The following is a 24,087-nucleotide window of genomic DNA, read 5'->3' on the forward strand; positions in this document are numbered from 1 at the left end:
AAAAAAAAAAAAAACAACCACCCAACACACACACACATCGAGAAAGAGGAACGTGAACGTTCCGCAGCCCTCGCCCCCGGACTCGCTCCGCGAACATCAAATGCATGCCTCATATGCTGCGCAGAGCCGCCCCACTTGGCCCCGGCTTCACAAAGCAGCCTCCGCTGCCTCCCCGCCTGGCCGTCCCCCTCCGACCGGCCCTTTGATGGCAAGCCCCGAGCCTCCCTCTGGCTCGCTCTCCCAACTCCAAACTACATTTTCGGGCTGACTAAACTTCCGTGTCACGCCGGACCTCACGCCAGCAGAGCTCCGCGTACGGGAAAACCCCGGGCCGCCCTACCCCACGTGCGCCGCGGCGCCCGCCCCGCCGGGGCGGAGGGACAGGGGGGAGCAGCGCCCCGGGCTCTCCCGGCGAGGGGAACGGCAGCCGGCAGCGGGTTCTCCCCGCCGCTCACCTGCCCGGCGCCGCGGGACCGCGCTCTGCTCCCGGCGGGGAGCGCGGAACCCAGCCCTCCCGGTGCGGGGGCCGTCCCCGCTCCGCGAGTCGGCAGCGCCGCTCCTCGCTTGCCCCGTCCCACGGGAGCCCCCCGCTCCGGCGCCTTCCCAATCACAAAAGTGTGAGACAGCGAGAACACCGCCACCACTCCCCACACGGACGCACCGGAGCCAACAACGCGACCGGGGTGCTTCCCCATCCGCCTCCGCTGCCCCAAACAGGCATCTTTACCAGCAACTGCCTCCAAACTTCCCCTGCGCCGCCGCAGCCCCGGAGGCGCACCGGCAGACCCCTCTGACCCCGCCGCTCCCGCCCGAGCCCCGCTGCCCCGCGCCGTAACTTTCTGCGGCGCCGCCGCCGCCGCTGCCGCTGCTCTGCCTTCCCTTTCCCGCGGCGGGTCGGGGGGAGCCCCGCGACCGCCCCGTCACCGCGGGACTCGGCGGCGGCGGCGGCGGCTCTTCCGCACGGGAGCTGTTCGCGGAGCGGAGCACTGACCTTCCTTCCGCGCCGCGGGTCCCCGCACCGTCGCCTGGCCCTGCTGCTCTCTCCCTGGAAGGAGTGGGAGGAAGAGGAGAGAAAAGTTTCACGATCCCACTCTCCCTCTCTTGTGGGTGCGTGTTCCGCGGCTTGCCCCGGCGCGGGCGGGTCGGGGAAGGGGTGCGAAAAGAGCAGGGAGCTGCGGGGCGCCGGAGCGCGGCCGCCTTTTGCGCCGACGGGGCAGGTGCCCACGGGAAGGGCTTTGCTCCTCGGCTCGGCGGGGCTCAGCAGCGGGAGTGGGAGCGGCAGCCCGCGATGCTCATTCCGGCTGCCGGCTCTGGTTTGGCAGCGCCATGTTGCTGGCTTGCTCCGGGCGAAGTTCCTGCGCTGGCGAGCGCGGCTCTCCCCACATCTCGCCCGCGCCGCCGTCTCCCGTGCCCTGGCCGCCGCGGCTTTGTGTGTGTGTGGCTGGGGATTTAATTCTCCTCCTCCTCTTCTCCTCCTCTCTCTCTCTCTTTTTCTTCCTCTTCCCCCCCCCCTCCCCTCTTTAGTCCGCCGGGAAAGCCGCTCTTCCTCACCTTGCCGCTGGGAGACCGGGCTCCGTCTGCTGCACGCTGCGCTCCCCTCGCATCCCCCCTCCCTCTCTTCCTCCTCCTCCTCCTCCTCTAGCCGCCGCCTCCCCTCCCTTCCCCTCCCCCCGGGCAGGCGCTGCACCGAGGGAGCCGCCGCCAGCAGCAGCGGCAGCAGCAGCGCCGCCACCGCTTTTTCCCTCAGCAAGTTTCCCCCTCCTCTGGCTGCGTTTCCCTGCCCAGGCAGGGATCGCCCGGCCGCCCGCCCGCTTCCCCCCCTCTTGCCCTGACTAATTGATTTGCCCCCCCTTGCCGCGCCGCCAGCCCCTCGCCTCGCCCGCTCCCCCCGGCTGGCACAGGTCGCTGCCAAGCTGCGGCGCCCCGGGGAGGACTCCGCGCTCCCGCGATCCCCGGCCGGCAGGAGGGGAAAGCCGCCCCCCCGCCCCGCCGATACTCCCCTCTCTCGCTACCCAGAAGGCCAGTGGAGAACCGCAATTACCATAAAGCTCCGCTCACTCCGCTCCTCCAAGCTGTCAAAACCCCGGCGGCGGCGGCGCTGCCAGACATCGCTGCGAGCCTCCGCGGCGGGTCGCGCCGCCCTGCCACCCCCTGCCACCCTGCTCGCCCCCGGCCGCTCCACTGGGCGCCCCCGACCCTCCTGCCCCGCTCTCCCCCGCGCTCTCCGCAGCACCGCGGTGCACGGAATCCCCCCCGGCGGTGCAGCCCGCGCCCCTCAACCAGACCCGCCGGCTCCGGGTTCCCCCCGTCGCGCAAAGGCATCCCCGCTCCCCCAGGACCTGCCGAGGGCTCGCAGCCGTCGTAACCCCCCTCAGGGGGTCACACTAACGCACGGACCCTTTCGTCCGCAGCCTCCCACACCCGTGGAGGGCTGTGTGTGTCGCCCCCCGACCCCGGGGCCCCTCTCTGGTCCCACCCGCCGCCCCCAGCTTCGCGTGGTACGCGGCTCGGCCGCGCTGATTTCCGCGCTTCCCCCCGGTCCTCGTCTCCGAGCTCTGAATCGGGATGGAAAAAAAGCCACTGGTTTGTCAACGTCTGCATTGCAGGGGGCGGGGGGGGCCGAGGGGGACCTTATTAAAGCGCGTTTTCGCCTGATCCGGCTTTGGCAGCCCTTAACGCGCTTTTTACCGGGTGTGAGCGGTGTGGCAACCCGGGGTAGGGTGACGACTGAAGCGCCGTTTCCCTCCCTGGCATTTCTACGACTGCTTTAAGATTCCTGCCCGGAACGTGGAGCCCTTTAATCTCCGGGTTGGTAGTTATCGGCTGCATCTATTTACTTTGGCAAGGCAACTTTTGGCTCGGCGAGCTCGACTCGTAAATTTCACGTTCATAACGCCCATTCCCCGCCGATACTCCCAGGTATAGTCCCGCAGAGCCCGCGGCGCGGAGGCTCCCGGGGCGGCCCCGGCCTCAGGGCCAGGCGGGCTCTCGGTCCCACTGCTCCTCCGCACCTCCCGGCGCCTTCCCGGGGAAGCGGGAGTTCTGCCACCTCAGCGCCGCCGGCGCCGCATCGAGCCCTTCTCGCCGCCGCTCGGTGTGGGAGCGACTGCCAGCCAAACGCCAGGCGATTAACGCGGACAGTTCGCCCCGGGGGGGATTTTTAATCGCCTCGTTCAGGATCCTGCGCGAAAAGGCTGCGGTGACGCTACGAGCTGCGAAAGCTTCCCTCGCCGAGAGCACCGGAGCAGCAAGAAGGACGATGAGAATGCAGCGCGAGAGCAGGACGGCCGGGGCTGCCTGCCTGCTCTCCGCCACTGCTGCTTATCTCTGAAGATGGAAAAGTAACAGTTCTCCAAGGTTCTCCTTACGAAGCTTTCCCCCTCCCAAATACAAAAGTTTTTAATCGAGAATCTACACCACGTCTGGAAAAAAAACAAACGTGGTGGTCGGCCGATGCTCGGGAAGGGGACACAAAGTGCAAGCACACACACACACACACACACACACATCCACCCGGGTCACGGCCAGAGGGTTGGCATTTCATGAAACTGCCATCACAGGCCCCAGAGTTTCGCTACGTCTCTCTTTAAAAACTCTTCCATCTTAAAAGAGAAGTGAAATATCCACCATGTGAAACTCGAAACTCCAGCGGCACCGCTCAGCTTCCTCACAGGGGAGCCCGGGGAACCGCCGAGTACAGCGACCAGGCTGCGGTCCCACCGTGCTGACCAACGGGGAACACGGCCCCGGGCAGCGGCTGGGTTTGGTCCTGGCGTGCCAGGCCACGCATCTGAAAAGGCTCCCACACATTTTTTTAATCTCTGATAACAAGCAGAAGGACACCTGGCCTATTACGCTGTAAAGCTATTTTTTATAAAGATGTTTTAGGGCTAGACATTAAAAGTTATTAGACTGAACGCACGTGAGTTACAGGCACACAGCTGGAGGGGAGGCCTCTGTTGGATTTTTTTTCCTTTTCCTAGGAAAACCTCATTAAAATTGCTTCTTTCCATAGGAAAGCAGAACTAGCGCGTTTCCTGGCGAGGTGGCCGCAGCCGCGGCTTCCCGGCTGCATTGATCTGGGCTTTGTCTCTCTCCGCAAGTCTGGATCCGCGGTGCCAGCGGCCCGCACTTGCATCACAAAAGTCGCCCTCTTCCCTTCCCCCGAGCTGCGAACTACGGATCACATGTGTGTGCCTACAGCGTGGGGCTGGGATGGTTGGGGTTTTTTTTGGTTTTCACTAATGACTTAAAGTTATCTCGGGGAAAACTTGCTCCGCTTTTATTTTTAACCATAAACTTTCTTTCTTTGTGAACGCAGTTTCCTTCATGGCGGGGAAGAACAGATCGGTGCTTGTTCGCCTCTGTGCCTTTTTTGTTCCCTGGGTCCCCGAGCTTTGCAGCGGGAGGCTGGCGGCTCCCGGCGAAGACATTGGGGCTTCAGTTCGCTCCTCTTGGGGCCTGCCCCGGCCCGGCTGCGAGGGTCCGGCGGGCACCGTCGAGCTAACCCCGGAAAATTCAGAGCATGCTCTTGCCTTGCGGATTACCGGGCGGTCTCCCCCCCTCCCACACGCCCCGGAGGGAGCTGACCCCCGGGTCAGGCCGCTGCACACTGCTCTCCCCGGGAGTGGAGGGGGGGTTCCACGCTGCCGCTGCGGCCGCCAAGGAGCCCGGCGAAGGATGCGCTCGCAAAAACGGCTGCTCCGATAATGCTAAGTACTTAACCTCCTCGTAAAGACAAATCCATTGTTAATGGCAGAATGGGCTTCTCGCAGGAGGCTTCCAAGTGGGATGGCTTTATGCCGGCTCTCATTTACCTCCAGCGCCGCCTCTAATTGGAAGCTTCCCCATCCTCCTCGCGTCCCAGGCCCGCACACCTCAGAAAGTTGGGGGTTAAACCATATGAGCGGCAAGGCATGGCCCCCTCCACGCCCCGCTCCCGTGCCCACCCAAAGGCAACCGGAGCACACAGGTCCTCCGGTCACGGGAAATGAGACCGAGGGGAGATGGGCGCTGCGAAGGTAAAATGAATTAATGCAAGCGAGGTGTTCAGACAGCCTGGTGATGAGTGCTAGGAAAGGCCTATAAATAACAGATCACTGTCCTAAGCTCTGAATTGCCCTGCTTGAGTGTGTCTTAAATCAGACCTTTATCATTGGTTATTGTAAGGCTGTTTTTAATGGAAGTGTAGAAATCTGAATAACAAAACAAGACAAGCCTCAATTGGCGTTATACAGGGTCTGCAGCGCTTTCAGACCTGACACAGCGTCAGCATATTGTTACATCGCCATGCAACTCCCCGTGCAGTCAAAGGGGTTTTGCATAGCAGAAGTACTATAATTTCACTTCGTAGTTCAGGGCTACTCCGTTGACAGGAGATCCATAATTTTCCCTCCGTCTCCCCAGAAGAGTCTGAGATGCGATCGGTTCACGGACTAAGCGCCACTACCTTCTTTTTACGAAGGCAAATTGATAAACCGTTCCTGTTGTGTTTGCTTCGCTCCACACCCCTTCCCTGTTCCACGAAACAGCGGAGATGCTCGCGGTCCCCGGGGCCCCGTTGGCCGCCCGGAGCGGACAGCCCGGGAGGGACAAGCGGACAAACACATGCACTATCGGCCTGCCCCCAGCCGGGGAGCTCGGCCTGCCGCCCGCTGCTGGGGAAGCGCTGGCTGGGCCCGGGCAGAGCTCGGTGCAGGGAGCGCAGCGCCGAGGCCACCGGGCCCCAGTCTGGGGAACGGGGTGGCAGCCCCCCTGCAGAAGGAGGGCAGGCTGGCTGCGAGCTGCCCCCTCCACCTCTCCCCCTTGCATACCACGGCCATTTTGTCTGCTTGCGGCGCGCCCGTGTGTGTGTCCCCCACCCCCGCCCTGTCCCCTCGGGCTGCTGTGGGCGCTGCCCCGGGCGCGGGGGCCGGGCCGGGCCGGCAGTGGGGCCGGCGGGGGCGGGCAGAGGTGAAAGGCGGGCGGCCGGCGGCCTCGGCCGCTCCTGCGAGCGGAGAGATGCAGCCGCTAGGCAAGGCCCTGCAGGGGAGGGGGCGTGCGCCGCACAAGTCTGGAGAGGAGTAAAAATAGCGCCGGCGAGGTTGTCGCTCTCCTCGCCTCCCCCGAGCCCGGCGGGGGACAGCGGGAGGCGCGGTGGGGCTCGGCGGGAGGGCGGCGTGGAGGGCGCAAGGGGAGAACAGGAGCCGGAGGCAGACAAAACCCCCGGCCCGGCCGGAGACCGACGCGGGCGAGGTTGAGCCTTCGCCTTTGAAGGCGATGCGCGGGAGCTGGAGGCTACAACCCCTTTTCCCGGTGGAGGTCCCTCAGCCCCGGGGGACGCGGGTTGCGGCCCGTCCCCATCCCTCGGCGGCCTGGGGAGGAGCGGCAGCGAGCGGCAGCTCGGCAGAGGCTCGGAAGCCACCATGCTCCCGAGTTTAAATGTAATACGGCGGCCGGGGGAACCGCCATGGTTTGAAGGTGTGTTTGTGCAGACTACAGCTTGTATGTTAATAATTGGATACAGTCGATGAATCACCTCCGTCCTCCTTTTGGTTTTGTTTTTGTGTTGTGTTTTGTTTCGAAGGGGGTGGGGAGAGAGAGAAAGCGAAGAGACGATGCCGTGGCTCGGCGCTGAATACCAATTCCGCGCCGGGGTTCATAAACACTGGGGTTATTCACTCCGCCCCAGAGGTGACAGCGGAGGCCCCCGCCGCCCTCTGCGCCCGCAGCCCGCGGCACAGCCCCCGGGCTCGCCGGCGTGCCGAGCGGGATCTGCGCCCCGGCTGGAAGCCCGGCAGCGGCGGGTGGCTCGCCGGGGTGCATACATATGAAATGAGAGCCTGCAACATCAAAGCAGCAGCAGAGCGGGGGCAGGGAGGGGCTCTCGGTGTGTACACGTGTGTACCTTTCCAGAAAAAAGCCCCTAATTTTTCAAGTCGGAGGGCCCCCCGCCCCTTCACTCGCATGGCAGACACGCGGAGAGATTCTTTAGCCCTGTACTTAACACTTCACAGTGTTTTTAGCAATTAAGGCGAGAGGGGGGTGGGTATAAAGATAAGCCACTTTTTCGCCCTGCAAGTGTGAAAGATAAGATAACAGTAAGCTGGGGCAAAACGTCTGCTTACAACCTCCCCCCAGCGATTCTGATCGGTCACCTCTTATCGCAGAAAATGTTCATTTCGAAAGCAGCTTCAAAAAACCAAGGGAAAATAAAAGTATTTTCCGATCAGAAGTGCCATTTAAAACCCCGTCCTCACTTCATCTCCGTACGTCGTCGTTCACCCCCCCGCCACCACAGTACCCAAACAAGGGCAGCAGCCGCTTCACAGCGCTCCTCTCGGAAGCCAAATCACGCAAGTAATCAGAGGACCGAAACCTGACAGGCGCCGAGATTAGCAGCTCCCCGCCGCTCCCTGGCCATGCCCGCTCGCCGTCCCCGTGGCAGGCAGGGGACGCGGCCCCTCGCTGCCCGTGGAGCGGGCAGGGAGCTGCGCTAAGGGAGAGCCCTGCGCCGGCCCCACACGCGGCGGCGGGTGAGGCAAAGCGAGAGCCAGGATGCCTTTTCCAGTTCGTTTAGCTGCAGCACCCCCGACGGCAACACTCCCCACCCCCCGGCCTGTCCCCAGCCAAGCTGCAGGATCTGCTGTGGGCGGCCACGCTCGGTATCGAGTGGGTTCTGCTCTTGAGCCTCTCGGCCACTTCCTACCCCTCGGTCGCCCCTGCACCCCGCTGCCCAGCAGGCGCAGGCAGAGGCCGAGTGCGGGCACGGCACCCGAAGCACACGGCGGCGGCCCTGCCCTCCGCGGCACCGGGCAAGGCCCCGCCGCGCCCGCCCCGGGGCCCGCGGGCAGGATGCGGGCGCCATCCTTCCTGGCCCGGCGCGCCCGCGCCTGCCATGGCCGGGGCTACACGCTTCTTCCCCGTCCCCGGGGGCCTCCCCTCGGGCCCGGAGTTTCCCCCTCCCGTCCTTGAACCGTCGCCACCTGTGATAAAACCGAGATGTCGAGTAGAAAGACTTCCCGACACCTCCCCCGAGGGCAAGGCGCGGCAGCGCCGTGTCCTCGCTGCCATGGGAAATCTCCACACGGGCCTCCACGCGAGGCAGCAGAATGCGTGTGGCGTGGGTGTGTATGCGTCCCCTGTTCCCCCGGCAAAGACACATCGAGGGCACCGCACGGGAGATGTGATAGCAGCGACCCCGCGCTGCCCCGACGTGCTCAGGGCCGGAGCGGAGCCGGCGTGGCTCGGCCGGGGAGCCGAGACGGTGGGGGGGCTTCCCCTGGCTTGCCACATCCCCCGTCTCCTCCCGTCGCCCTTCTCAGAAACCCGTAGGTGCCATGCTCTCGAACTGAGTGGGTCAGCAGCTGATGACAAGGGGAAAAAAAGAAGAGAGCGAGCGAGAGAAAAAAAAAAAAAAACAACTCCCTCCCAAACCCTAGCCTGGCGCGATTACTCATCCCCAGAGTTCCCCTAAGTCAGAGAAACTTGGCGAAGTCCCAAGGCCGAGCCGTTAACACGGTCTGAGGCTCCCCGGGCACCTTCCGCCGCGGGGCCGGGGCCGAGGGGGCCGGGGGCCAGGAGCAGCGGGGAGTGCGCGTCCCCATCCCCGGCGCTGTTCGCGCTCGAATTATTGTGCAGCGTTTTATCTTCACAGTCACATCGGCAGCTAACGAAGCTCGGCGGCTGCAGCCCACACGACTTTGGTTCTCTGCATTTATCCTTCAATAAAAGCCGATTCCTTTATTAGAAACAGGAGACGTGTCTCCTACCGCCCCTATCAAATCCCAACTGGCAAGGCGCAGCCGACACCTCCCCCTCAGCCTCCCCTGCCCGAGAGGGGCAGGCGGCACCACCCCATGGCCTACGTCCCCCCTCCCGCCGGACCCCCCACCGCGAGCATCCCGCGCTCCCCGTCTCCAGCCCCCCCATGAACAGGGGCAGCCCTCGTCCCCTTCCACTGGGGCGGCCGACGCCCCCTCCTCGTGATCCCTCCCGGGCAGGAGCAACCGAGGGCAGCCGGCCCCTCCCGCCCCAAACAGCCCGCACCGGCACGGGCAGCCGCCACCCCTCCCCTTCCAAATCAATCGCCCCCACCAGGCGCACCCACACGACTTTCGTTCCCCTGCATTTATCGTTCAATAAAAGTCGTTTCCTTTATTAGAAACAGAGTAGACGGTTCTCCCACCTCCCTCACCTCATGCCCCCTTCGCGGGAGCAGCCGGCGGCTCCCCCTTCCACGTCGCCCCCCGCCGAGCGCAGACCGCCCCCCCCCCCCCCCGCTCCCACCACCGCCGCCCCCTAAAAATAACAATAACAGTAATAATAATAATAATAACAGCCGCCGTCCCCAGCAGTCGCGGCGGTGAGCACCCCCCTCCACCGAGCCCAGCAACCCCCTCCCCTTCTCTCTCAAATCCCCCATCGCTAGGCGCAGCCAACCGCCCCCCCCCGCCCGCTTTTCCCCAGGCGCAGCCAACGACCCAGCAAATCCCCTCGCCAGGCTTGGCTCGGCCCCCGCCCGCCTCGCAGCCCCCCCCCGCCCCGGGCACCGAGCAGGTCTGCGCGGCGGATGCTTATGTGCGACTCCGATCGGAGCTGCCGCTCCACCGCTACCGGGCGGGGAAGGTTTCCCCGAGCGCCGCCGGGAGAGCCGGTGCTCGGAGGATGTCAGCCCGCCTTGCCGTGCCGTGCCGTGCCCCTCCTCCGCGGCGCGGAGCGCCCGCCGGAGATCTCCCCGCTGAGGAGGGGCCGGGAGGGAGCGCACTCTGTATCGCATTAAATTAATCGCCCGGCTCCGGAGGAGGCAGGTGATTCTGCCAAACACAATGAGGGGTTTCAGCGCTGCGGAATAAAACGCTGTTCATGGGGCCGTGGGCGGCGGTGCCCGGCTCCGCCGCCGGATCGCCAGCTCCCGGGAGATCCCGGCGCTGCTCCCCGCTGCTGGCCCCCAGTGCGGGGAGCTCCGGCTCAGCGCACCCCACCCTCGCCCTCGGGATGGATAAAGGGAGGGTGCGGGGGGGGGGGGGGGGGGGAAGCGAGCAGCCGCCCTGGCAGCGGGGGAACAGCAGCCCCTGGGGACGGGAGACGGGAGGTCTGTAGCCAGCTTTCCCCCCCCAGTCCCCGCCCTGCGTCCCCTCGGGGGCGGCCCTTTGGGATTGGGGGGGGGATGAGCATCAGCCTCCCGAGGGGAAGCAGGGGCCGAGCGACGGGGACCGCGCAGTTCGCCGTGCAGGGCGGCGGGGAGCGCGGGGCCCCTGGGCGGCCTCCGGGCGGGCGGCGCTGCCCGGGTTCAGGCAGTGGCAGGCGTTGTTTTCCTCGGAGAGCGGAGGAGGAGGAAATCTCCGGGTTTTTAATGAGGGGGTGCAGAAGGGCTGAGCGCTGGGATTACACGGTGCTGAGACAGAGCTGCGGGCTGTGTGTGCGCGCAGGGCTGGTAGTCTCCGCCCGTCTGCCTGCTAATCGCACGTTTTCCGCTGTTAAAAAGAAACCGAGACACTGTGGCCGAACCCAGCGCTGTCTCTGTGACTGTGACATGAAAAGATGGCGCTCTCTCCCCTCCCCCAGCCTCCCTCTCGGTTTACACTTCCTCCCCAACAGCTTTTGCCTTCCAGTTTTTTAAAGCCCTCTTCGCTCCTTCCTTCCCCCCCTCTCCCCCGGCCGGATACCACCAGCTTCCCAGCCGTTCGGTGGGTCCCTCTGTTGCGACAATTTCTTTCCTTTTTTTTTTTTTTTAAATTTTATCTTTACCTCGCTATTTTCGTCTCTCCCTTTTCTCGTAAACCTCGATCTCTTTATGTCTCGCTCTTTTGTGAACTTCAGCGGCAGTTTGCAGGAGGCCGGGGGGAGGAGGGGAAGGAAAAGAGGGGAGGGGGTTACCCCGCCGCTTCTCCCCCCCTTCCATTTCCTCCCTCTTCCCCGAGGCAGTGGGGGCAGGAAAGTGAGCCGGATCTAGGTGTGTGCGTGTCGGGGCGGGCAGCAAGGAGGCTCAGGGAGGTGCCTGCCCGCGCCGGCGACCTGGTCGCGCTGCGGTTGCCCCGCCGCCACGGGAGCACTCGCCGGGAAGGGGGGAGCGGGGGGAGCTGCGCTGGAGCGATTCGACGGGAGGCATCCCCGTCGGAGGAGTTTACCTGTCTAGAAATATTTTACGGTGCTGCGCGCACTAAGGTGGTCCCAGCGCCCGGAGAGGGTTTGCGGTCCCTCTCCGAGGCAGGAGGGCAACTCTGCCGCCTTCCACATCACTCCTTGCGTTCATCACCAGACCGCTCCAAGTGCTAAGTTGGGCTTTTTTTTCTTTTTCTTTTTCTTTTTTTTTTTTTTAAAGCCTGCAAATTAAATTCAGCGCCGCTCTCCTATTTTAGTGTCTGTTATGTTAATTGCACTTAGCGCTGGGGCGCTGCTCGCCAGGGATGCATGAAGGCCTCGGAGATTACCCGCAGGCTCTCTGACTTTTCTGAGGCAGCAGCGAGTGCCGAGGGACTGACAGAGAGTCCGCAAAATCCCGTGTGTTTTCGGGCCGTGCTGCTGCCGGCCAGCACCTCTGAACTCGGGGCCAGTGACTCTCAGCTGGTAGGTCAGGCTGGCAGCAGCTCCCTCTGTGCCTGCAGATCTATTTGCCTAAGGATTTGCATTGCGGGACGACAGGTATTTTTCCTCCCCATGGATGGTAAAAATGCAAAATTAGCGTGACTGTTTCTAGGCAGAGAAGCCACGGTTACGTGATCTCGCTGAACCTGTCGGTTGTGCTTTCTGGAGCAGCAGGGAAACCGGACACCTTTATCAATGACTCCCGGAGCTGTTCTCCTGGGCGTTTGCTGTATTTATCGCCATCTAACCCCTGGCAGTCCGCTAATGCCGTGTCGCGGCCCCTGCCCTGCCCGGGGACGTCCGTGCAGCCGGTTGTGCCCTGCGGTGTTACCCAGCCTCACTGCGAAGAAGTGGGCATGTGTGGCCTTCCCGGGCATGTCCCTTCTACAGCGCCTACTTCATCTATTTGTTATCAGGGGACGGCATGTGGAGTGACTGAGCCTAATAAGTTGTCCACTTGTTCATTTCAGGAGCATTGATTTCTGGTTCCAAGGCACTCTGTTCTAGCACTGGCTACAGCTGCGGGGCATTTCGCAGCTGGTCTTTCGCCTAGACAAATATCAGCGAGAATGTAAGCGTTATTAGCCACATAAATAAATCATTAACGTGCACACAAATGTTATTTTAGAATAACTTCCAGGGAGAAAATATCCCGGCGGGGCAAGGTGGCGAGGCGTGCTGCAGTGGATCGGCCCCGTCTCGGGGCTGCCCGGCAGCGGCGGGCGGGGGTCGGTGCCCCCCGGGCACGGGGCCGGGAGGAGCGGCACGGCTCCCCGGCTCCCGATTGAACATTAACAGGACCGACGCGGCGTGGCACGGCCGCGGGGCCTTGCCTCGCAGACCTTTGTCTGCTCTCCCGAGGCCAGGCGGGGACGGCGGGCGCTTTGCTCCCCAAACGCGACGGCACTAATGAGATTACCGGCCGGCTGGCCGCGGCTGGGGCTGGGGAACGCCGAGCCAGCGGGGCAGAGCCCGGCCCGGCCCGGCCCGGCCCAGCCGCTGCGCCTCGTTAGCGCAGAGCCCACGGCAGGGACGATGTTTGCTTTCGGCCTCCCGCGAAGGGCCGCCGGCTCCCCCCGTGCCCGGCGGTGGCGAGCGGGGAGCGGCAGCCGCCGCCGCCCGGGCCGCGCTCGCCCTGCCCCGCGGAATCCCGCGGGTGCCAGTAAAGCCCTGCCTGGGAGCCCTGCCAAGGCGGTCTCGCTTTGATATTCCGCGCCACGGCCGCTCCTCCGCTTGCTCCTAATCACGCAAATGCGAGCTTGCCCCGGCACTCTCCGTAATAAACATTAAGCCTGTTTCGCTGGGCTCCCAAAGTAAATACTGTGTCGGAGGAGCAGGGCTGCGCTGGGAAGCTGAAATCTTCCACTTTTTCGCACTTAGCAACCGACTCAGGAGTCGTGTGCGCCCTCCCCGAGCCAGGCTCGGTGTGATTTACTTTCTGGTTGCAATGCAGATATTCACTTGTCAGTTCAAGGGCAGGACAGAAACTGTTGCAAGCGGAGTCTTGTGAACGGAAATATCCCATTTACGAGGTTCTGCTCCACTACCAAAAGCCACCCTCCAGCACCTTTGTTCTTCGTGCAGCTGCTTTTACACGCACACACACCCCTCTGCCCCCCCCCAGCCACATCATCATCCGACCCTCCTTCCCACGTCTCACTCCTCAGATGGATTCCTAGTCTTTTCCCGACTGACCCTGGGGGAGGCGGAGGGGGAAAGCAAGGGGGAGGGAGCCCGGGAGAGGTTGACGATGAATGACAAGGCAAATGATAAGAGCCGAAGCGACAGCAAAAGCAAACAGAAGTGGTCTCTCGCAGGGCCCAGCCCCGTCCGCGGCCACGGGACTTGTGCTTATGCCGTGAAGGCAGGGTTGGCCTCCGCAGGCAGCCCGGGCTTCTCCGGGGCGAGATAAACACATTTCGGTCACGTGGCGAGCCTATACGGTGCCATGCTCCTATTTGCCTTCCTCGCTCGCTTTTCACAATAACATGCCATCCGCCAGCCAGCTCCGAGACCAATCTCATCTCCCTGGCGCCCGGCCAGCCCGCCCGGGCCCGGCCGTGCGGGGAAAAGCCGTGGCTCCCGTGAGGACATTACACTCCACCTGGGGCTGGCAGCAGCCCAAGCCAGGGCATGGGCAGGGTCCGACTGCATCGCGCCTTGGGGCTAGAGCGGGAGATGGCTGCACCGGAGCGGGAGCAGGAGCAGGGGCCAGGGCTGGCCGCACGCCCAGGACAGGACTCAGGGAGAGCGCGGTGTTCCCGCAGGGTGGAGTTTCGCCAGGGGACCGCAGGTGCGGGGTGTGTGCGCGTGGTGCCGGCTTCGGGGAACCCCCGCATCTCCGTCAGGGTCGTCTGGGCATGGAACAGGCTCCAAAGAGGAGGGGGGGATCGGGGCACCCGCGGCGAGACGCCAGCATTGCTTCCTTAAAATGGCTGAAAAGGGTGTCCCCGGGCATCCCCTTCCCAGTAGCAGCAGCGGCGGCGGAGAACCTCGTCGCCTCGAGCACCGCGGCCGCCGGCGGCAGTCCCGGCTGGTTGCGGAAACAATGAGCCACCGCGGGTGCGCCCGGTGCCTCCCCGCTGCCGGTGCCGGCCGGGGGCAGCGCCGCGGGGCCGGGGGTGCGGGCGGCGGGGGAGGAGCTCGGGGGGAGCGGGAGGCTGGAGCCGGCCAAGTGCCCCCCCTCTTCCCTCTCCCCCCCGGCGGAACGAGCGTGCCGTTTAATCCCTTTATCCCCGCTCGCTGGTGGCGGTGCGAGCCGGCGGGCCGGGAGCCACCCGCCAGCCGCCGGGGAGGCGACGTGCTGGCTCGGCGCCGCAGATGTCGCCGGGTTGGGAGCAGGGAGCTGATCCCCAGCGGCACCACCTCCACAACAGCGGCAGCCCCCGGGGACCCGGGCACGGCTTGGCCGCGCACCGGGGGGTTCGCGCCCCTCGGAGTCTCCGGGGGCTCCCTACCGTCGGGCACCGCAGCCGTGCCCCAGCAGCCTGCCCGGGGCCCCGCGGCCTCCGTATCCTGTTCGCGGGGCAGGCCTCGCATCTCTCCCCGCGGGAGCATGATCTACAGCCTCCCCTCTTTCCGGGCCTCCTCAGAGCCCCTGAACGAGCGAGGGGCAGCCCCCGGTGCGGTGCCCAGGTTGCAGCCTGTGCTCCGAAATCCGGCAATTATGCAAATGCCCAGGATGCTCTCCCCTTTGATCTGAACTTCCTCGGAATGATCCCTTCTCATTACGGGGTATGAAAATGCCTCTCGGACGTGTAAAGTGAGCTACAGAGCTCCTTTCATCCCCTTTTGTTACCCGCACCGGGCTCGCCTCTCCAGCCCCGCATTCCCCAAGCGCCGGGAAAGGGGACGGAAAGGGGCTCCCGGGGGAGGCGGCGGGACGTGGGAGCAGCCCGGGCCGCCGGTTGTCATGGCGAGGCCAAGCGTCTTCCCAAGTTATGTGCGACTAATGGGTTTGTGCCCCGCTCGGCTCCGGGTTCACCTTTCCCCCCGCTGCTCGGATCCCCGCCGACCTCCCCGCCCGCGCCTCGGGGAGGCAGCGGCGCCCCCCGCCCCGCCGAGCCCGCGGAGCCTCGTCCCTCTGACTCACTGCCTGCATATCAAACGCCGCGGGGGTTCGGAGCGCAGGCGGAGGGAGGGGTTGAGGACTCCCGCCGACGGGAGTGCAGTCCTCGAGCGACTTTAAACTCCATCTTTTGCTGCGCTCCCTTACCACCTCTTGTTTCAGTTTTGATAACTGAGGCTAACGAGGCACTGAATGTATCAGAGGTTTAGAATGTCTACGCAACCGTGGATATGATTTTCAAGACTCCCGAGAGCCATGGCTGGAATTTTCTGCTATCTTATTTTCTCTCTCTCTCTTTTTTTTTTTTCTCCTTTGAAGAGATATTAAGAAAGTTTATGCTGTCTTGGAAACTACTCCTCCAGTGTAAGAAAAACATTCTGACCATTCGCTGGAGGCCATTTTATGAAACCTCAAGGAGGTTAATAGCTTGAATAATTTCAGGAGTACCAGGTGTCTCCTTAATACCTTTTTCTCCTTCTCTGCCATTTATTCAAACAAACCAGGAGCTCTGTAGGCCAAGCACTCCTGTGACAGACAATGGATTCCTACCTATCTGAGGGGCCTGCGCTAAAAAATGGATGGACTCCTTCTCTGCTCTGTTCATGCACGGTGCTGAGAGAAAGCCTGTAATGTATCTGTGAGATTAAGGGATGTACATGGGAGAAGACATAGTATAAGGAGCCTACCCTAAGTACAGAGGTTGCTTTTTTCATTTTGCTGGAATTTGCTATTTTGTCTGGAGAAGCACTGGTAGATGCGGCATGAATGAAATTGTGCTGCTGCGAAACAAAGCTGAGCAAATGGGAGAAGGAGAATTATTTGAACCGTTTCTAAAATGTTGTCATGTTTGCTAACAGCTGCTCAACCCTGGTGTCTAACAAGCTTTGGAAAAGAAGTGTATTAACAAAAAAAAAGGAAAAAGGCAATGCCCCTGGTTGCTTACAATTAAATGATGACAGCTTATAATGCATTCCCTCAAGACCTCCAGTAATATCGAGGCTCAGGGGACTTGAAATACCTAATTCATAGATTTTTTTAAACCAAGAACGGACTGTTATGATCAGCTGGTCTGACCTGCTACATATCATGGGCCAGTGAATTTCAGCCAGACGTTCTTGTATCAGACTCATAAATTCTGCCTGAGCTTTTAACCTGGCATCCAATCTTGCTCTGAAGACTTTTAAGTAACAGGAAAAACCACTGCTTGCCTCAGTTGTTCCAGTGGTTATGTCCCCTCACTGGTTTAAAAAAAAAAAAAAAAAGCACCTATTTCTGCTCAGAATTCATAGAGCTTCATTTTCCAACATAGGATCTCATTATGCCTTTGTCTGCCACATTAAAGAGATCTTGACTATCAGAAATCTCCCCATAGAGACACTTAGGGCACTTAAAGACTATGATCAAACCAAGTCATAGCCTCCTCTTGGATAAATTAATAGATGGGATTTCTTTAGTCTTTTGCAATAAGATGCGATTCCCAGACTTTGAATCACTCTTCTAGCTCTCTTCTGATCCCATATTAATTTGCCAATTCACTTTTAACATGCAAACACCAAAACAGAGCCAGACACAGTATTCCAGTAGCGGTCTCATTCATGTCAGAAGCATTAATGGCATCATTAAGTTTACTTGTTTAAAACCCTATGCAGATTGCCTTTATAGATAGCCTTAGCAATACTGACTTTATTAAAATCCCATTTAAAAAGTCACCTGTCTTCATGCGGACTAGTGTTGTTCATCAAATTCACAATGCTAAGCACTGCTTGACCAAAATGCAGAGCTGGCTTAGTTTTTCTAGCTGGGGCTTTTTCAGTGCTCCATCAGCCCTACCCTTCAGTAGGGCTTCATATTTTTTTCTTTTGTCTGTAAGAAGCAACTGCTGCATATTCTCACTGGCACGAGCCCTGGCTGTGCAGTAATAGAGAGGTGCATAGACAGATCTCCACTACACCATTCCCTCCTTTTCCTCTCTTGCAATGCCAAAGCCCTAGTTAAGTTCCCACAAGACTCAGGGTGGTTCAGTCCTGTCAGTGACAGCGGTGGGGCTCAGTTTTGAGACATTCTTCTCCTGACAGCTCACAGAGAGCTTTTGAGGGCTTCTCCAGCCACATCAAAGGGTCTACTCTCACACCCAAGCCCATTCCCCATTCACCTTCTCATGAATGTCTGCTCCAAAAGATGGACATTAAGCAGGGTAGATACCTGTCTGTCCTGCTAGATACCAGATGAAACGTCCTCTGATAAAGAAATAGGAATTGTCCTTCCTCTGCCCATCCTGATGATGCCCATCCATTTTTCAGTCTGTCTCAAGGCTGAGATAGCCTTGCTGTGCAGCGTGAAACGGCAGGAATCTCAGAGGACTGAGGTGTCATAGAGGGATTAACTGCACTGCTCTGGTACCTTCCCAATCTCTGATCTTCTCAGGCTACACCAGGAATCATTGCATGCAGTGCAAGCCTGACTCTGTTCTGCGTGAGAGGTGGCCTGAGCTGAAGCCAAAGTGCGCTGTCTCCCAAAAGCCTCAGCTGTAGCTAGGACTGCATTGTGTTGGGCCTTGTACAGCAAGGATGAAACAGTCTGCAATCCAACAATCTCTCTCCATATCATTTGTATTCTCAAAAGCAGAAAATCATATAGGACAGACACATTCTTGGAAATGGATGAGCCTCAGCTTCATACATGAACTCTGTGCTTCCTAGCAGGAGTCATACCTGAACAACACTCCTTTATTTATTTTCCTCCCAAATAATAGGTCTTTTTTCATAATCCCAGTTGGAAATTCATGTTAGTCATGGTCATGCATCAGAACCAAAGGTGCTTTTCCTGCCAAAGCCAATTAGACTGGCACACAGCATCTTCTAGCTCGCTCAGTTCCCCAGGTTGTTCCTGCTGAGATCTCTGCCCTAACAGAGGTTATGGCATATGCTGGAGACCTGGTGAGCTTGGTGAGCCTGCACCATGGACAGTGGGAAAGCAGAAAAGCTGGTCCCCATATAGGAGTGATTCTCCATTTGCACAGAGCTGCTTAAGGGACTTGCATACCACTTATGCTGCTACTGCCTCTGGGGAGGTGATGCTAGAGCATAAAGCTTCTGTAACTACACTTTTTACCCTGGAGTGAACAGTGATGAAGTTCACATTATGTTAGAGGACCTTGAAGCTGCTACTCCAACACCTGTCGAGGCCCAGCCTGCATAAACCAGCACCAAGACAGGGGCAGCACAGGATCAAGCGTGAAGTTTCTTTTATGCTTATGCCCCACCTCATGTTCTCCACCATGCAGTTGCACAACTGCCCCTTTAAGCCTAAATTATCCACGAGCTTAAGTTACTTTCCCTGTGACACATAGCACAGCCTTTATGTCCTACTAGTAGCAGCCCTCCCTTCGTTTATACTTTCCACATGCCCTCGTTTTACTATGAGTCAGACACATTTGCCCTCTCTTCCTATGACTTACACTTTCCTACCTCAGAGGACACATATATCAGCAGACACATCTCATGGCCCAGTTTATGGATATCTTCTCGTACGATGGGCATTACTCCTTTCCAAAACCACTGCTAGATAGCCAGCAGGTTCAAATCAAATTCCCCGTTAGACCTGACCATGAAAAAGCGAGCACAGAGAAGTCACCTTTGTTATAACAAAACACCCTTGAGTTGCACTTAATTCTAGTAAGCAGCACATTATCCTCACTCGCTGTACGAAAATGCAATTTATAATTTTAAAAAGCAATAATCATTCAAACCATCAGACCTGCAGCTTCGAGGCAGGATGGGATTGCTTCTCTTCTGTCTAATTTACCTGCAAGCACACATCGCCCAGCCGCTCATGACAACTGCACTTCCTTCCTTCCAGGCTGTTGCAGCAAACAGTATTTGGGTCTGAGCGACTGTTTTGGGGTCTGCTCTCCTCCAACCCTCTAAGGGGTTTGTCGTTAGTTTTCATGGAGAGCAGAACGAGGCTGTATGTGGAAAACCAATATTGACATTTCCTTGTTTAAATATCATACATCAGAGGGGGGTCACGGGAGCCAAGGCCACCAGAAAGGGTTCCCCCACAAGCTATTATTTCCTTTTAAAAGCACCAGGGACTCAGCAGTCTCTACTGGGCCTCACACCCGCATGTCTGCTCTTCTCTGTGAGCTGGCTGACTGCTGCTGGGTGCCACTTAGCAAATACAGACATTCAGGTCTTTTTCTTTCACCAATGGATCTCACTCATCCCTGCACAGAGGCCTGGTACTAAATGAATGCAATGTTTAACCCCTCTTTTCAAGGCTCTGCGAAACACACACTCTATCCGCGCTCACCTCAGCCTTTACTTGCAAAAATCCAGAGCGCTTTCCCATCAAATTTGAAACAAATGGCATTCAAACTTATTTTAAAAATTAATTGAACCAATACATCAACAACTTTCATGTTTTCAGAGCCTGCACAGCCCTCGCCTGGGAAATTAGAACTGCAGGAGGGTAATTTTGCATTTAAATCAATGGAGCTCCCTTTCCCGACAAGGTTGCCTTCACACTTTGTAAAGCCAAGCAGCTCTACCAGGGTTCAGAATAAGGGAGCCCATTAGGTGTCCTGCACCTATGGCACACCTGACCTCCCTGCCAGGAGGGATTCCTGGGAAACAGTGGATTTGTAACCATCACATTAGCACCGTTTGGGGCAGTGCTGTTGGGGCTGCTTCTATGCCATACACCCCAGTTCCTTTCTCCTCCCATTCATCTGAGCAACACCTCACCTGCTGTGCCTTATTCCCTGCATTTTCCCCCCGTTCCCCATGTGGGAGTGTGTCATGCAGAGAGTGAGCAGGCTCTCAAGGTGATATCAGATGCTGAGCTGGGAAAAAGCATGTTTGGGACCACTTGGAAAAAGGAGCAGAGAAAGTGACAGAAGATATGCCCTTTCCCAGGAAGGGAATGGCTGCAGGATTTATCTTTCTCTCTAAACCCCCTGAACAGATTTGCTGCCAAAAGAAAGGTAATCCACATTATGTAGAAACGCAATTACATTCACATGAACACACACATACAAACACACACTGTTCTCTTCCAACTGCAGACTTTGGGAGTGGTGGCCTTAGAAAGCTACAGCAAAGGAGCCCATGACTAAGTCCAGGAGCTCACCTGCCTCCCTGTACCACTGGCATTGCTCTTGTGGTCATCTACTTCTGTAGATTTTACACTTTTGCTTCCATTTTTTGGGCAGACAGGAGCAATCTGCCTTCTGTGCCTACAGAGTGCCCAGCACACTAAAGCTGCTGGCAGGTAACACAATATTTGTGAACCTGGAAAGATAAAATACCACTGAAATTTAGCATATGTTGATCCCCCTGTTTATCTCAACGTCTTAAGCCTTACCCTAGTCTAAAACTTCTGTTTAGATGATAGGAGCAGTACATGAGATGATGCAAGGCAGAGTCTACCCTGAAGACCTTACAAATAAAACAGAGTCTAGACAGGCAGCAGAAACAGTTTATAAGAATATGAAGGTATCATTTAAGTGGTCATGTATTGGTCTTTAAGAATTTTCGGTGACAGGACTTTTGAAATTGCTTTTCTGCATCTCAGGAGTGTTCTGAAGGTGGTGAGATGTTAGGAAACAGTGAAAAAGAGAAACGCTGTGACTTGACAAACTGTCAAAGATGTAAGCCCAGCTGCAAGAAGGGCTGCAGGCTGGTGGGGAGGGGGTGCCTACAGCCTACTATTGCTGGCAGCAAAGGGCTGGGGTTAGAAGAGGGGCCTGGGGTGCACCTGTGCTCAAACTGAAGGAGCTTTCACACCTTCTGGTGACCCAGCCAACTGCTCCAAGCCATCAGGGTTTGCCCATTCTGCTGTAATGGTGTTCTCCACTGCTTTGTTTCTGAGGCTTAGCCATCACCACATAATGGCACTTCCAAGGAGATTTTAAAATGCCTTTGGGACATCGAGGGACAGCAGCAGGAGGACTATCTGAACTACTTTGGTCTGAGACATTGGGACTTAGATCCATCCAGGCATTAATTCAGTGAACGCCAGACACGATCAGGCTGAAATTGGCATTATGAACAGTTGGAAGCAAATCCACATAGTTTTAAGTACACGCAAACCATTTTCTATGGGGCCTTGGAGTGCTTTACGAGGGCGCTCAAGGGACCAGGTGACTTTTAGCACGGTGAATTTCAGCAGCATAACCAAGGCTTAACACTGTGACCATGGCCCTCCCTGAGGTAGGGATGACTGCAAAGGCCAAGCCAACGAGTTGGAAAGGATTGCTTTCCTTTTCCATTGCTAATGTCTTGTTTTCCAGCTTCTTTTCATGCATAGTGCTTGAAAAGTGATGTATGTAATCATCATGACACAATCCTGTGTTTTTCTCTCTCTTTTAAAATGCTGGACATACCTAGTCAGAGAACAGCTCTGTGCAGGACCTACAGAGAGATGTGGAGACTCTGGGGCCATTTTTGCCTACTACTCTTCAGGTTACTCAAAAGTTTCAGTCTCACCTTTAGACAATGAACAATAAGGACCAGGGCTTAGAAACAGGGGTGGTATGTAATACCCATGCAATACCTTTCCCGTGACAAGGCAGGGACCAATCAACTACACCTAAACCCCATGAGGCCCCTGGGAGATGAGTTCTAGTATTAGTTTGTCACAAACTTTGCCCCAAATACAGAAGGACCTTGTCTCAAGCCAGCCTGAAGCAGTTGACACACAGATATCCGCTGTTATCTCTTTCTTGCACTCTTCCTTCAGATGCTTTCTTGTCATGGGAGGGGGTGCTCCCGAGCCCTTACTCACATGTACCTACAGGACTGCCTCCCAACCACAGTTTGAGTTTTCTCCAGACAATTTACTCTGACATCTTCACACACACATACACAGAGGGATCTTTCTGAATGCCACGTGCATGGTCTTTTGCTCTGCTGCTCCCAGGCAGACCAGGGCTCAGCCTGCCCAGACACGTGCCACATCACACCTTGTCCCCATGCTCTGCCCAGAGTCTGCCCCCATCTCCTGCTCCTTCCGCTGTGCCAACACCAGCCACGTCTGCAACACCAGAGCAAATGCGCTGGTGCAACAAGGGCACATGAATCATTTACCTCCTAGCCAGCCCTCTGCTGTGCTCCAGCAGGAGTGGCAAACTGCTCTTGCTCCTGCTTCTTAAGTGGTGCTCAGAGGTACAGGGCAGGTTATAGATTTTTGCCTCTCTCTGACTTTTGAGCTTAGCAGCAATACTTTGTACTCGTCAGGCCTCGCTGTCTGCCAGGCTGCACAGGCAGCTGTTTTGCTGCTGTGCCCCTTCGTTTCCTCTGCTGTCCCTGATGCGTTAAAATGTCCTCCAAGGGCCAAGGGAGGGGGTGGCAGGGGGAGAAGGTAGGCTCTGTGGGACACTGGGGCTGGGAATTGCTCCGGGGGTGCTGGTGACAAGCATGAAAGTAGCTGGTCTGCTCTGCAAACGCAGGGCAGCCAGGAGCAGGGGGCACGGGCTGGAGATGTCACTTGCATGACCTGGGACCGGGACCATCACCGGGTCAGGGGGCAAACCACCCTGGCTGGCTCCTGTCGGGCTCCCGCAGGGCAAGGGCACAGCTCACGGTGGAGCCAGAACACACTCCCGGCCCCACGCTGCAGGGCCTCGGGCACGTCTCACAGGGATGTCTCTCGGCGAGCTAACCCCGTGGGACACCCAGAGAACCCGTGTCCCGGTGCTGCAGCCCCCGGCCCCAGACCCGAAGGTGCTGCCCAGTCTGGCCCTACCCGCCTCCCCCAGGGCTACGAAATGGTGCTGGCCCCGGGCAGCGGGTGTTTCCCGGGCCGTGGAAGGTGGCCTACATCAGCCTGATCCACAACCCCAGGGGTGAAGAGCACCCCTGTCCTGGGGAGAGCCTGTGATGTTGTGCCTGGCTGAGGGTAGCAGGGAGCTCCTAAAAATACGAAGTGCGTGCTTGGACTGCATCAAAGGTATTTATTTTGATTGTCCCTTGGCTATAACTTTCATCGTTCGCCTTTGTTTTATAGCTGCTCAAGTTTACTTCCAGAATTAAGACAGATTTTGGGGGGAGGGGGAGGAAAGGGGTAGGAAGCCTTTGTTCTCCGGAGTGTGCTTGTCTTACTTTTGCATCATGTGGCCTGAGCGGCACATACACACACACACATCCCCCCCGCCCCGACCGTATTTACTCTATCTCGAGTGAGTCCTTTGAAGGAGAGGGCAGAGTCGTCGTTAACCCCCTGCGTGCCTGCTGGGCCCTCCGCCGGCAGAGCCCGCCTGCGGCGGGGACGCAGCGGATCCTAAATCCCAGAACCGCGGGTGTCGCTTTGACGGACGGCATCAGTCCTGTGGTTGTCACCCCCTCCAAAAAGCCCAGAGCGGCCATCCCGTGGCCGGTCTCCGCGCCAGCCGTGAGCACGGGGAGCCGGCGGCGGTGGGCCTGTCGGAGAGAGCCAGGGGATACCCCCTTGATCACTAGCAGGCTGGGCTGCTTAACGCGAGGTTGGAGATGCCTACAAACTCGAAACAGCTGCTGGGCTTTGCTCTGGCCTGCCTGCTAAAATACACCGATCTCCTTTTAATCTGTTTCATATTCACAAATTAAGCACTTAGCCTAGGTAATAAATCATGAGGCAGTTTACGAGGCTAGCAGGAAACAAACAAGTGGAAAGGGAAAACAATCGCCTAAAAGTAGATTCAGTATAACTGAAAATATAACTCGGAAATGTAACGAATGTAACTCGGAAAGCCTAGCCCGGGCTCCCCGGGGCGGCGGCAGTGCCCCGCGACCCCGCAGAGCACCGCTGCTGGCCGGGGGGCCGAGCCGGGACCGGTCGAGCACGCACTTGCCCGCGCCGCAAGGCTCCGGTAGCAGCCCCGGCTCCCGCCTTTGTCTCCCCGGGTACTGGCCTCCCGCACCGACTCCACCTGGGAGAGACTCCCGCGGCAGCCGGCCTGGAAATAATGACTCGGG

General features: G+C 58.6%; 1 protein-coding gene across 8 annotated transcripts in view; it reads right to left on the reverse strand.

Moving 5' to 3' along the window:
- BCOR (BCL6 corepressor) overlaps positions 1 to 24,087 on the reverse strand; it is an 83,327-nt gene that overhangs the window by 58,100 nt on the left and 1,140 nt on the right. For 4 of the 8 annotated variants that reach the window (XM_064646878.1, XM_064646874.1, XM_064646876.1 and 1 more), the window contains exon 1: positions 992 to 1,114. The exons of 1 other annotated variant lie outside the window; for it this stretch is intronic. The gene's annotated coding sequence lies outside the window, so the exon portion shown is untranslated. Of the gene's footprint in view, positions 1 to 991; positions 1,115 to 1,551; positions 1,615 to 24,087 lie in introns of those variants that run through there. 3 more of the 8 variants (XM_064646877.1, XM_064646872.1, XM_064646871.1) reach the window with 2 other exon arrangements.

This window comes from Pseudopipra pipra, chromosome 2, assembly GCF_036250125.1.
Source record: "Pseudopipra pipra isolate bDixPip1 chromosome 2, bDixPip1.hap1, whole genome shotgun sequence".
Taxonomy (NCBI): domain Eukaryota; kingdom Metazoa; phylum Chordata; class Aves; order Passeriformes; family Pipridae; genus Pseudopipra; species Pseudopipra pipra.